The 12,065-nt window shown below is 41.9% G+C and overlaps 2 non-coding genes across 2 annotated transcripts; both read right to left on the bottom strand.

Moving 5' to 3' along the window:
• Nucleotides 1-1,413: 1,413 nt before the first annotated feature.
• On the bottom strand, nt 1,414-1,520 carry LOC116622925. Its single transcript, XR_004297639.1, has one exon. It is a non-coding gene; the product is annotated as a U6 spliceosomal RNA (small nuclear RNA).
• A 5,625-nt stretch (nt 1,521-7,145) lies between these two features.
• LOC116622928 lies at nt 7,146-7,248 on the bottom strand. Its single transcript, XR_004297642.1, has one exon. It is a non-coding gene; the product is annotated as a U6 spliceosomal RNA (small nuclear RNA).
• Between the last annotated feature and the right edge of the window lie 4,817 nt (nt 7,249-12,065).

Consider the following 12,065-nt stretch of genomic DNA (forward strand, 5'->3'; position numbering starts at 1 on the left):
AATGTAGTCTAGATATTTGATGAAATGGACATATGGAGTTTGTAGACTTAAAAAAGCAGGTTATAAAATAGCATGTGATTCAACTGTGATTCATTTTTGTAAGAAGTACACACACATGCACAGACACATATAATGGTATAGGAAAAGATCTGGAAGTACAGGTACCAAGGTGTTAACAATGGTGGATCTCTCGGGGGGGGGGCAGGAATGTTTATGAGTTTCCTATTGTTGTTGTAATGAATTACCACAAATTTAGTGCCCTAAAACAACACAAATTTATTCTCTTACAGTTTTGGAGGTCAGAAATATGAAGAGGCTTTTGGGACTAAAATCAAGGTGTCTGCAGGGTTGGTTCCTTTTGGAAGTTCTAGGAGAGAATCCATTGCTTGTGTCTTCCAGTTTCTTGAGGCTGAGGCTGCCTGCACTCCTTGACTCTCGTTACATCACTCCAATATATGCTCTTATTGTCACATCACTTTCTCTGTCTTCTGACCCTCCTGGCTCCCTTTCCTAAGGACCCTTGTGATTACATTGGGCCCACTTGGACAATCCAGGCTATCTACCCATTTCAAGATCCTTCACTAGTCACATCTGCAAAGTCCCTTTTGCCATGTAAGGTAACATTCACAGCTTCCGGGAAATCAGGTCGTGGACATCTTTGAGGGGAGCCATTATTCTGTCTACCATAGAATGTTATGTTTTTATTCTTTATTTTTGTTTATATATTTTGTATTTTTATATAATGTGGATGTATTACTTAAAATATATTAGTTAAAAGTAGAAAAATGTTATAGTTTAATTTCAGGTGATATGAAATGTGGTTATTTATAAACTTTAATTTGGCTCCGTGTGAAGTTTGAGCTGCACGTTCAGTTATTTTCTCACTTTGTATTTATACTAAATCAGAAAATTCAAATTCACAAACATCTCCAGAAATGGCAGCAAGTGTTTGGTAACTGGGTCAGAGACTTTTGTATGTTGGATTGAACAAGAATCCATAAATTGAGAAGTAATTTCTTCCATTGAGTGTTGCCTCCAGACGCTAAGTGGATGAAATATCAAACTCAAATTCTGCAAGGATGAATGTTTCACCTTAGGAGACTATCACTAGGGGCAGTACTGTCCAAGGGTATGCTTTGAAAACACGTGGGGTTACTATGGTTGTTGCAGTGATTGACGGGAACCCCCTGGCTGGGGATTAGTTAGTTGGGCAGAAGCCAAGAATGTCATATGTCCTTCAATGCATGTGCCTTTCTTACGAGGATAAATTTTCCTACATCTTATGTAATTTTCAAACATCCCCCTAGGCATTCATGTGTATGAAAAACTTATTTGTAATCATCTGAACCTGAACCTGACCTCATTTTGCATGTAAACTCAATGTACTTTTTTCTCTTTCTAAAATTTATTTTTAAAAATATGGGATGCTTTTTACAAATTTTCATGTCATTCTAGTGCAGGGGCCATGCTTATCTTCTCTGTATAATTCCAATTTTAGTATATTGCTGCTGAAGTGAGCATAACTCAAAGTATTTTTTGCATGGTTTTAATATCCTGGAATTTTCCAGGAACGGAACTACTGTGTAAATTGAAAGGAGCGTGTGTTGTTTTGTTTGGAACTTTCCCAAGAATGGCTTAATGTTTTAGAAAATCATGCCAGTGACATCAATGCCATTTATGGGCTGTGCTAGATATCTTCCATTTGCCCTTCCAGATTCACTCCACCCTCTCTACCTGCTCTGTGTCATGGGAGGGGGCAGTATCAATAGGTTTCTTTGCCCTCCTGCTTCTGGATAGGTTCACTCAATGAAAAGCATGGGCAAGAAATCTGGAAGTTGAAAGGAGAGTGAGGTGTGCCACTTGAAATGACCATCAGGAAGTGAGTGTCGTCTGATCCATGGAAACCCTAAAATAGGATGTGACAACAGTATTCCAGTAGAAAATGGTAACGCTGTATATACATGATTGAGTCCAAGCTGTCAGAAGGCACAAGTGAAGTGCATGAGGCAATGTTTTAAACTCCCATGGTACTTGCTTCTACTGATTTACTTCTCCCCTAACCCACATTTATGACTTCCCAGAGAGTTCTCTATGACTGGTTAACAGAGAAAAAGCACAGGCCTGGTTTACACACGGTTTGCTGGCACCAGCTTAAAAATGGATGCATTCTAGCCCCTGAAAGACGGTGGTGAAGGAAAATATTCCTGGGAGCAAAACTTTGGGCAGGACCTCTTATTGTCCGCTTCATGTGGAAGGATAGATAGCCTGCTTTCTCTCTGGGCATGCTATTGTTGGAAGATGCTGTCACAGCCCAGAGTCACACTGCTTGTTCTTTCACAGGCCTGGAATGCAGAACCCAGACCACTCTTTACTTGAGTCCTTTCCCAGGGCTTTGTTTGTAGGGAGCTGCCTTGAGGGATGAGGTGATATCTCCTTCTCAACAAATTAGAGGCTTGCTCTAGAAGATGTGAATTCCCCCAAGGCCAGTATTCCTCAGCTGCAATGCAAAAGTACATGATATACACAATGTGTCCACTGGGCCCCTCGGCATGGCCCCTGTGGGACTTGGGGAGTGGGGAACCCATACAAATATGCTGATGATGCTAGACTGCTTACCATGCTGCTGGCATCCAGTAAATGAAAACAGGCTACTTCATTAGCTTGTAAGTAGAAGAAAAATCTCAAACCCCGATGAATATTTATTAGACACTTTGCAGTTAGTTTTATAAGCCTTTTCGATAGGTATGTGACTTGTACCTGATTTTGCATTGAGAGGTGCAACTCAGAATTGTTCCTCTGTAGTTTGGGTCCCTTAGGGAAAATTTTTGCCACTTTTATGTTTGAATGACTTATTTTTTGTTTTGTTCAGGCATACTCCACTGACAGAGGTGTCACTGCACATCTGTTGGAAAAAACAGGTAAGTTTTAATGACTTCATGAAATTATTTGAAAAGTTTCGTGGCAACAGTACTAAGGACTAGAGGTAAATGGGTTGCCAATATAATAAATCAGAAATTCAGATATTGTCAGTTTTTGCTGTTCACACTGTAGGATGGATAACATTCCATGGTAATATTCCAATTGTTTATAGTTCTATTTTGCCCTTTTCCTTTCCATAGTAAGTTTTAATCTTCCGAGATCTGTCTTTATTTCTTTCGGTTCTAAATAATGGAATTTTAGCATTTGGTCTGGGAAACCACAGGCTGTCCTAACTGCCAGTATAAGAAATCCCAGCAACAGAATAAGATGATTTTCTGGTTTCTTAGTATGTCCTTGAAAATGTTATTACTAACAAAGGGGTCTTGTAAGACATCTGGAACTCAAAACTTCTGGCTTGTTCTGTGAACGTAACTTTGGCCTTAAAAAGCCTGTAATTCTTTTTGTTTGTATTACTTAATAATGTGTTTCCCTGGTAATGATATTTAAATTGCCATCTCCATGTCCTAAAAGCTATGAATACCTATGAGTTTTCTTTAATAGCTAAGGAAAATTTATGTGCACACACAAACTTGTATGCAAATGTTTATAGCAGCTTTATTCATCAGAAACTACCAGATGTCCTTCAACATGTGAATGGATAACAAACTGGCACATGCATACAGTGGAGTACTAGTCAGTGATAAGAAGGAAAGATCTACTGATTCACTTGACATGAATGAATCTTATTTCTTAGTGGTACAATATATATAACATAAACATGGATGAATTGTAAATACATTTTGCCAAGTGAAGGAAGCCAGATTCTAGGACCCTGAAGTATTGTATAGTGCCATTCATAAGACATTGTGCAAAAGGCAAAACTATAGGGAGATGTATTAGTTTCCCACTGCTGCTATAAAAAGTTACCACAAACTTGGTTGCTTACAACCACACAAATTTAGTCTCTTACAGTTCTGGAGGCCTGAAGTAAAAAATCAGTTTCACTAGGCTAAAGTCAAGGGGCTGTAGGACTGGTTCCTTTTGGAGGCTCCAAGAGAGGATTCATTTCCATAACTTTTCTGCCTTCTGGAGGCTGCCTGTATTACGTAGCTTGTGACTCCTTCCTCACCTCACTCCAACCTCTTGCTTCCATCCTCATGTCTCCTACTACCTCCTTTGACTGTCTTGCTGCTCTCCTTTAAGGACCTTTGTAATTACATTTAGGACTCACCTGGATAATCCAGGATAATCTCCCCATGGCGAAATTCTTAATCACATCTGCAAAGTCTCTTTTACCATGTGATGTAACATTCACAGGTTGGAGGGATTAGGACTTGCATATTTTTTCAGGTCATTATTCAGCCTACCACAGGATATAAAGCAGAGCAGTGGTTGCCAGGGATTGTGGGAGAGGGAAAGGTTGAGTATATAATGGGCTGTACAAGGATGGGGTAGATATATATGATTCTACAGTTGCCAAAAACCCATAGAATGGGGGCGCCTGGGTGGCTCAGTGGTTGGGCATCTTCCTTCGGCTCGGGTCATGATCCCAGGGTCCTGGGGTCGAGCCCTGCATCGGGCTACCTGCTCAGCGGGAAGCCTGCTTCTCCCTCTTCCACTCCCCCTGCTTGTGTTCCCTCTCTTGCTGTGTCTCTCTCTGTCAAATAAATTTAAAAAATCTTAAAAAAAACCCCATAGAATGTTACACCACCAAGAATGAACTTTACTGTTCGCAAATTTTTAAAAATCCATCTGATTGTCAGTGATCCTGGGATGGAATGCAGCATGTGACAAAAGAATCTAATGGTATTAAAACTGTATGGTGTAACTTTGCTGAAGAGGGTAGGGGGGAATGTTAAATAACTTTGAAAAACTGTTTTTAAGTTTATGGACACAGAGAATAGATTGGTGGTTGCCAGAGGAGAGGGGTGAGGTGTGGGCAAAATGGATGAAGGGAGTCAAAAGGTGCAAACTTCCGGGCGCCTGGGTGGCTCATTTGGTTAAAGCATCTGCCTTCAGCTCAGGTCATGATCTCGAGGCCCTGAGATCAGGCCCTGCGTCGGGCTCCCTGGTCAGCGGGGAGCCTACTTCTCCTTTCCCTCTGCCATTCCCCCACTTGTGCTCTCTCTCTTTCAAATAAATAAAATATTTTTTAAAAAAGGTGCAAACTTCCAGTTATAAAATAAATAAGTCATGGGCATGTAATGTACAGCATGGTGACGACTATAGTTAATAATACTATATTGCATATTTGAATGTTGCTAAGAGAGGAAGTCTTTAAAGTTCTCATTGCAAGAAATGTGTATATGGTGGCAGATGTTAACTGGACTTAATGGGGTGATCATTTTGCAGTATATACAAATATTGAATCATTATGTTGTACACCTGTAACTAATAAAATGTATGTCAATTATACTTCAATTTAAAAAAAGAAAAACTGGTGTTTTGACTCAATATTATAAGGCTAACAATAAAAAGAACTGTACATAAATGTACTCTAGTTGGTAGATACATACAGAAATATAGATATGTACATATAGATATGTACATAGATACGTACTAGGGTAGTATACTTAGATATATTTTCTGGCTCTGGCTTCTGAAATGTTCTAGAAGCAGTGCTACCCCAGCAGCAATGAGCACACCTAGCACCCAGATCTTTGTTCCTAAATACCATTCTCCAATAAATGGAACCAGTGCTCCTTAAAGAAATGGCTGATTCGAGGCTTGGGGCAGGGAAGATATGAGTACAGAACATCACTAGGACCAGAAGAAGAGGACAATAGGAGCCTGCCTGGCCTCTCCAGACCCCTGCTATGAATCATACACTGTGATGTATATTCTGACTTTTGTGCTGTTGCTATAGCATGTCCTTTCCCTATAATAAACTGTACATTTGTAAGCCATGTCATTTTGGGTCCTGTGAGTCTTCTTTAGGATTTGAACCCTGCTTACATGCCACTGTTAGTACAGCTATATATTCAGTTTTTGTAAATGCTACATGACACTAGGAAAAAAAAACAGTATATTATCTAGTATTCAATACATGTTTCTTTCCAGGAAGCTATTAAACAACACTTATTAATTGTATTATTAAGTGATATTCTATCCTTCTTCATATTTTGGCTTTATAAATTCCAGTGTCATTTTTTAAATGTCAAATTGTACTAATGTAAGTATTTTCATCTTTGATTTCTCTTCATTTGCATTTCCTTTATATTTCCCCGTCCTTTACATTAATCTTTTTGTTTCATTTTGTTTCATTTAAATAACATAAAATAGAATTCTTAATCCAATTTGTGAATCCTAATTTTTATTTATTTTTGTCTTTTTTTTTTTAAGATTTTATTTTTAAGTAATCTCTACAACCCATGTGGGGCTTGAACTTACAACCCTGAGATCAAGAGTCACATGCTCTACCAACTGAGCCAGCCAGGCACCCCTGTGAATCTTGTTTTCTTTTTGAATCTTAATTTTTAATAGGGGGGTAGATTCCAATATATTTATTATGATGACTAATACATTTTTTATTATTCATGTCATATTTTTATGCTATCTTTTTTAAAAAAAGATTTATTTATTTGAGAGAAAAAGAGAGCGTGAGCAGGAGGGGCAGAGAGAATCTCAAGCAGACTCCATGCTGAGCACGAAGCCAACTTGGAGCTCGATCTCATGACCCTGAGATCACCACCTGAGCCAAAACCAAGAGTCAGATGCTTAACTGGCTGTGCCACCCAGGCATCCCTTTTTATTCTATCTTTAATGTTTCCTTATTTTTTAAATTTGTTTTATGATTTTTTAATCTGTTTTTCCCTTTTGAGTGTTTGCTTTTATCTTCATTTCTTTGGAAGCCATATATACTCCTTTTGGTACTGGTAAGTGTGACCTTTCTGTTTTTCAAAAGCATTCTGTGGGTAATATATACAGTATGTATGTATGTATGTATGTATTATTTTAATTCCAGTGTAGTTAACGTAGTGTTATATTAGTTTCAGGTGTACAATATAGTGATTCAACAATTCTGTACATTACTGAGTACTCATCAAGATAAGTGTACTCTTAATCCCCTTCACCTATTTTACCCATCTCCCCACCCACCTCCCCTCTAGTAACCATCAGTGTGTTCTCTGTAGTTAAAAGGCTGTTTTTTTGCCTTGTCTCTTTTTTTCCCTTGTTCATTTGTTTCGTTTCTTAAGTTTTACACATGAGTGAAATCTATGGTATGTAAAAATATGGAACGCTTCACGAATCTGTGTGTCATCCTTGCACAGGGACCATGCTAATCTCTGTATCATTCCAATTTCAGTATTTGTAACTGCCGAAGCAAGTAGAATGTACACAGTATTTTAACAGCAAGAAAGCTGTCAACAACTGTTAGGATCATGTCAAAAGGACTTAGGAGCCAACCTAAAGAAGTTTTCCCTAGTCACAGTTGGGATAATTTGAGCATCAATAGGATAATTGCAGTGGATTGAAACACATGGAATATGTTTGAATCATGAGTTTATAATACTATCAAACAAACTTATTTTTCACCTTTAAAAAAAAACCAAAAACTTGAAGTATGGACTTCCAAAATGGTGGGGTGAGGTCGGTAGACACTTTCCCCAGTGAAACAACCATTTAACTGGTGAAAATTATTTAAAAAACCCAACCATTTAAAGTCTCTGGGGGCGCCTGGGTGGCTCAGTTGGTTAAGCAACTGCCTTCGGCTCAGGTCATGATCCTGGAGTCCCTGGATCGAGTCCCGCATCGGGCTCCCTGCTCAGCGGGGAGTCTGCTTCTCCCTCTGACCCTCCCCCTTCTCATGCTCTATCTCATTCTCTCTCTCAAATAAATAAATAAAATCTTTTTAAAAAATAAAAAAAATAATAATAAAGTCTCTGGGATTGTCCTAGGAACATACAGCAAATAGAGAAACATTTATCCAAGAAAATCTACTGGTAAACCTTAGTAAGAGTAATGAACTTGTTACTTAAATGGGAGTCTGTGACATTTGAGCCACAAACTGCTTCCCACTTCCCAGCTCAGTCTGATGGAATCTCTACTTCTGTAAGATGCAGCCAAAGAGATGGGACTCCATTTCCTCCCAGCTCCCAGTCTAGGGCTATGGTTTCACTCCAGGAAGGGCAGGCCATCAGCATCTCTCATCACCCCAACTCTGTGTTGCAGAAGCTATATCCAGGCAGATTCAAGGCAGAGGATCGGAGGTCCCAGCCCTGTCCAGACTCCACTGTGGGACAGAAGTTCTCCTGCACGTGCAGCAGGCTGTACTACTGGGACCCGATCACTCCCGCTCCAGCTTGCTCACAGGGCAGAGGTTCCATATCCTGAGGAGCCGGACAAGAAGGCTGGGGGCCGCTATCCCCAGAAGAGAGACTCTCTCCTTCTTGCAGAGGGCCTGGGCTGCGATGACGTGAGCCCGGAGCTGCGTGTGCCCACGTGGAGGGAGCCTGTCTGCTACAGCCTGGGATGGAAGAGAGCTGAGGCAGCTGGAGAGCAGAGGCGTCCAGACCAAATCGACGGAGTTCCTGAATCCGGTCAACCTGAAGGCCGGCCCCACGGCTTCACCGCAATGCCCTGAGCTTCAGGTGAGAGAATTCATGGAAGCACCTGGTGCAGAACACAAGGGGAGCCCTCAGTAAATGATGGGTTTCCTCCTGTCTTAAGGACTGCAGGGGTTTCTGCGGTGAAAAGTCGGCGTTAAAAATTGTTGCCCAGCTGTGCCGGTGTGTAGGGAGGTCATTTTCCCCCAGGTGGGGTGAGCTTTCAGTCTGCAGATAGAGATGTTCCTCGAGCTCAGGAAAACCTTTTCCCAGATCTTTCACGACTGCATCTTGGCTAGGAACAGCGAGTACCCGTCCGTCTCGGTGTTGGTCGTCCGATCTCCGTGTCGGCCGTCTCTGTCCTCCACCTGTGCAGGCTCAGTCCCCGGGGGCGTGGACGCGGGTGACCGTATTCAGCTCCCCAGCGGTTGCCCCCCTGCTCTTCCCGCAACCGTCCTGGGTCACGTGAGGCCCCGCGAAGGACTCTGAGCCCCTGGCTGCCCCCAGCCGGGCGGCGCGGGCAACGGGTTCCTGCCCCTTCCCGGCCCCACGGTCCTTCTAGGGCAGCTGCGTGCGTGTGAGGCGTGGCTTCTCGGCCACCGGCTGGGAGCAAAGTCAGCGGGCGGAGCCGCCGCGCTGCCCACGGATCCCGGGAACCCCTGCTGCTCCGCGCAGAGGCCTGGCCCGGGAGCTGGTTGGAAATGCAGAGTCTCGGGCCGTCCTGGCCCCGCTGCAGCAGAAGAGCAGGTTCACAGCACCCCCCCACCCCGGGAGTGGGGTGGGGGGGCGTTGTGTGCCCGTTAAGTTCCAGAAGCTCTGCTCCAGAGCCCAGCTTAGGGCTCCGTAACCCTTTTATTCCGAATCCAGCGGTTCTGGCTACGCTCGGGGTCACTCTTTACAGCGAAGACCGTCCCAGACTCCTCACCAGACCGCATCATGGCATGCTCTGACTCGACTTCTGACTTCGTTTTCTTTTCTTTTCAAGATTCTGTTTATTTATTTGTCAGACAGAGAGAGAGAGAGAGAGAGAGAGCATGAGCGGGGCAGGGGCAGAGGGAGAAGCAGGCTCCCTGCTGAGCAGGGAGCTCGATGCGGGGTTCGATCCCAGCACCCCGGAATCATGATCTGAGCCAAAGGCAGTCGCTTAACCGACTGAGCCACCCAGGCTTCCCCTGACTTCATTTTCATGTGAGTTTTCCCTCAACGTAGTGTCATTACCGTAAAGTGGGGACTCCACTGCCGGCCACCAGAGTCTTACACGCACAATTCACACTTTACTGAAACCTTAATTTCACTCAGATTCCTGCTGTGTCCTCGGCTTCCTTCACCTTTTCAAGAATTACGAAACGTTCCACATTTCTGCCAGCTGCTCCTTCCTGTTTTGTTCTCAATTTGGGGTGTTTGTTTCTATTTGCTTTATGTCTGTGTGCAAAAATAAGCAAAAAACATTTGTGGTTCATGTAAACATAGAGCACAATTCAAATTTGTTCCATATGAGATTCTCTGACGAGGAATTCTTACGTTCTGTAATTGGTGAGGATATTTTTGCTTTAAACTGTAATGTTGAATTATCACTTCTTTTGGCATATTTATTTAATGTATTTTGGGGTGAAAGTTATTATGTCATTAAAAAGGAGTCTTTGTTCAAAATGTGGCAGATTTTTCAAGAGCTGCTTTAGCAAACGTTGCTAACTGAAAGATCATTGGGTAGTTATGTTCTTGGCAAAAATTAAAAAGTATGAGCACATCAAGAGTTAGCCAAGAAATGGGGATTTGGGAATTCTCTTCTTCTGCTGGAAGGAATATATATTCATATAGTCATTTTGGAGAGTAATATTGAAAATGTGCCATATCCAGCAATTTTACTTCTTTATACTCCAAGAGAAACTGTTATAAATGTGGGCAAAGAGGCATTTACCAGGATGTACTAATGTTTCTTTAAAGTATATTGGTGTGTGGCCCAGTTGTCTATGTATCACCTGGGCTCCTGGTTAAACTGCAGATCCCTTAGCTCTATCCCATACCTACTAAAGATTATGGTCAACTAATCTTTGACAAAGCAGGAAAGAATGTCCAATGGAAAAAAGACAGTCTCTTCAACAAATGGTGCTGGGAAAATTGGACAGCCACATGCGGAAGAATGAAACTGGACCATTTCCTTACACCACACACAAAAATAGACTCAAAATGGTTGAAAGACCTAAATGTGAGACAGGAGTCCATCAAAATCCTAGAGGAGAACACAGGCAGCAACCTCTTCGACCTCAGCCGCAGCAGCTTCTTCCTAGAAACATCGCCAAAGGCAAGGGAAGCAAGGGCAAAAACGAACTATTGGGACTTCATCAAGATAAAAAGCTTTTGCACAGCAAAAGAAACAGTCAACAAAACCAAAAGACAACCGACAGAATGGGAGAAGATATTTGCAAATGACATATCAGATAAAGGGGTAGTATCCAAAATCTATAAAGAACTTATCAAACTCAACACCCAAAGAACAAATAATCCAATCAAGAAATGGGCAGAAGACACGAACAGACATTTTTCCGAAGAATATATCCAAATAGCCAACAGACACATGAAAAAGTGCTCAACATCACTTGGCATCAGGGAAATCCAAATCAAAACCTTAATGAGATACCACCTCACACCAGTCAGAATGGCTAAAATTAACAAGTCCGGAAACGACAGATAGTGGCAGGCATACAGAGAAAGGGGAACCCTCCTACACTGTTGGTGGGAATACAAGCTGGTGCAGCCACTCTGGAAAACAGTATGGAGGTTCCTCAAAAAGTTGAAAATAGAGCTACCATACGATCCAGCAATTGCACTACTGGGTATTTACCCCAAAGATACAAATGTAGTGATCTGAAGGGGTACGTGTACCCCGATGTTTATAGCAGCAATGTCCACAATAGCCAAACTATGGAAAGAGGCAAGATGTCCATCGACAGATGAATGGATAAAGAAGATGTGGTATATATACACAATGGAATATTATGCAGTCATCAAAAGGAATGAAATCTTGCCATTTGCAACAACGTGGATGGAACTGGAGGGTATTATGCTGAGCGAAATAAGTCAATCAGAGAAAAACATGTATCACATGATGTCACTGATATGAAGAATTCTTAATCTCAGGAAACAAACTGAGGGTTGCTGGAGTGGTGGGGGGTCGGAGGGATGGGATGGCTGGGTGATAGACATTGGGGAGGGTATGTGCTATGGTGAGCGCTGTGAATTGTGTAAGACTGTTGAATCACAGACCTGTACCTCTGAAACAAATAATACATTATATGTTAAAAAAAAGAAGATAGTGGAAAAGGTAAAATGAAGGGGGGGAAATCGGAGGGGGAGACGAACCATGAGAGACTTTGGACTCTGAGAAACAAACTGAGGGTTCTAGAGGGGAGGGGGTGGGGGGATGGGTTAGCCTGGTGATGGGTATTAAAGAGAGCACGTATTGAATGGAGCACTGGGTGTTATACACAAACAATGAATCATGGAACACTACATCAAAAACTAATGATGTAATGTATGGTGATTAACATAACATAATAAAATTTTTTAAAAAAGTAAAAAAGAGTAGCTAGTAACCAGGGA

The sequence above is a fragment of the Phoca vitulina genome, unplaced genomic scaffold (genome assembly GCF_004348235.1).
Source record: "Phoca vitulina isolate PV1807 unplaced genomic scaffold, GSC_HSeal_1.0 scaffold55, whole genome shotgun sequence".
Taxonomy (NCBI): domain Eukaryota; kingdom Metazoa; phylum Chordata; class Mammalia; order Carnivora; family Phocidae; genus Phoca; species Phoca vitulina.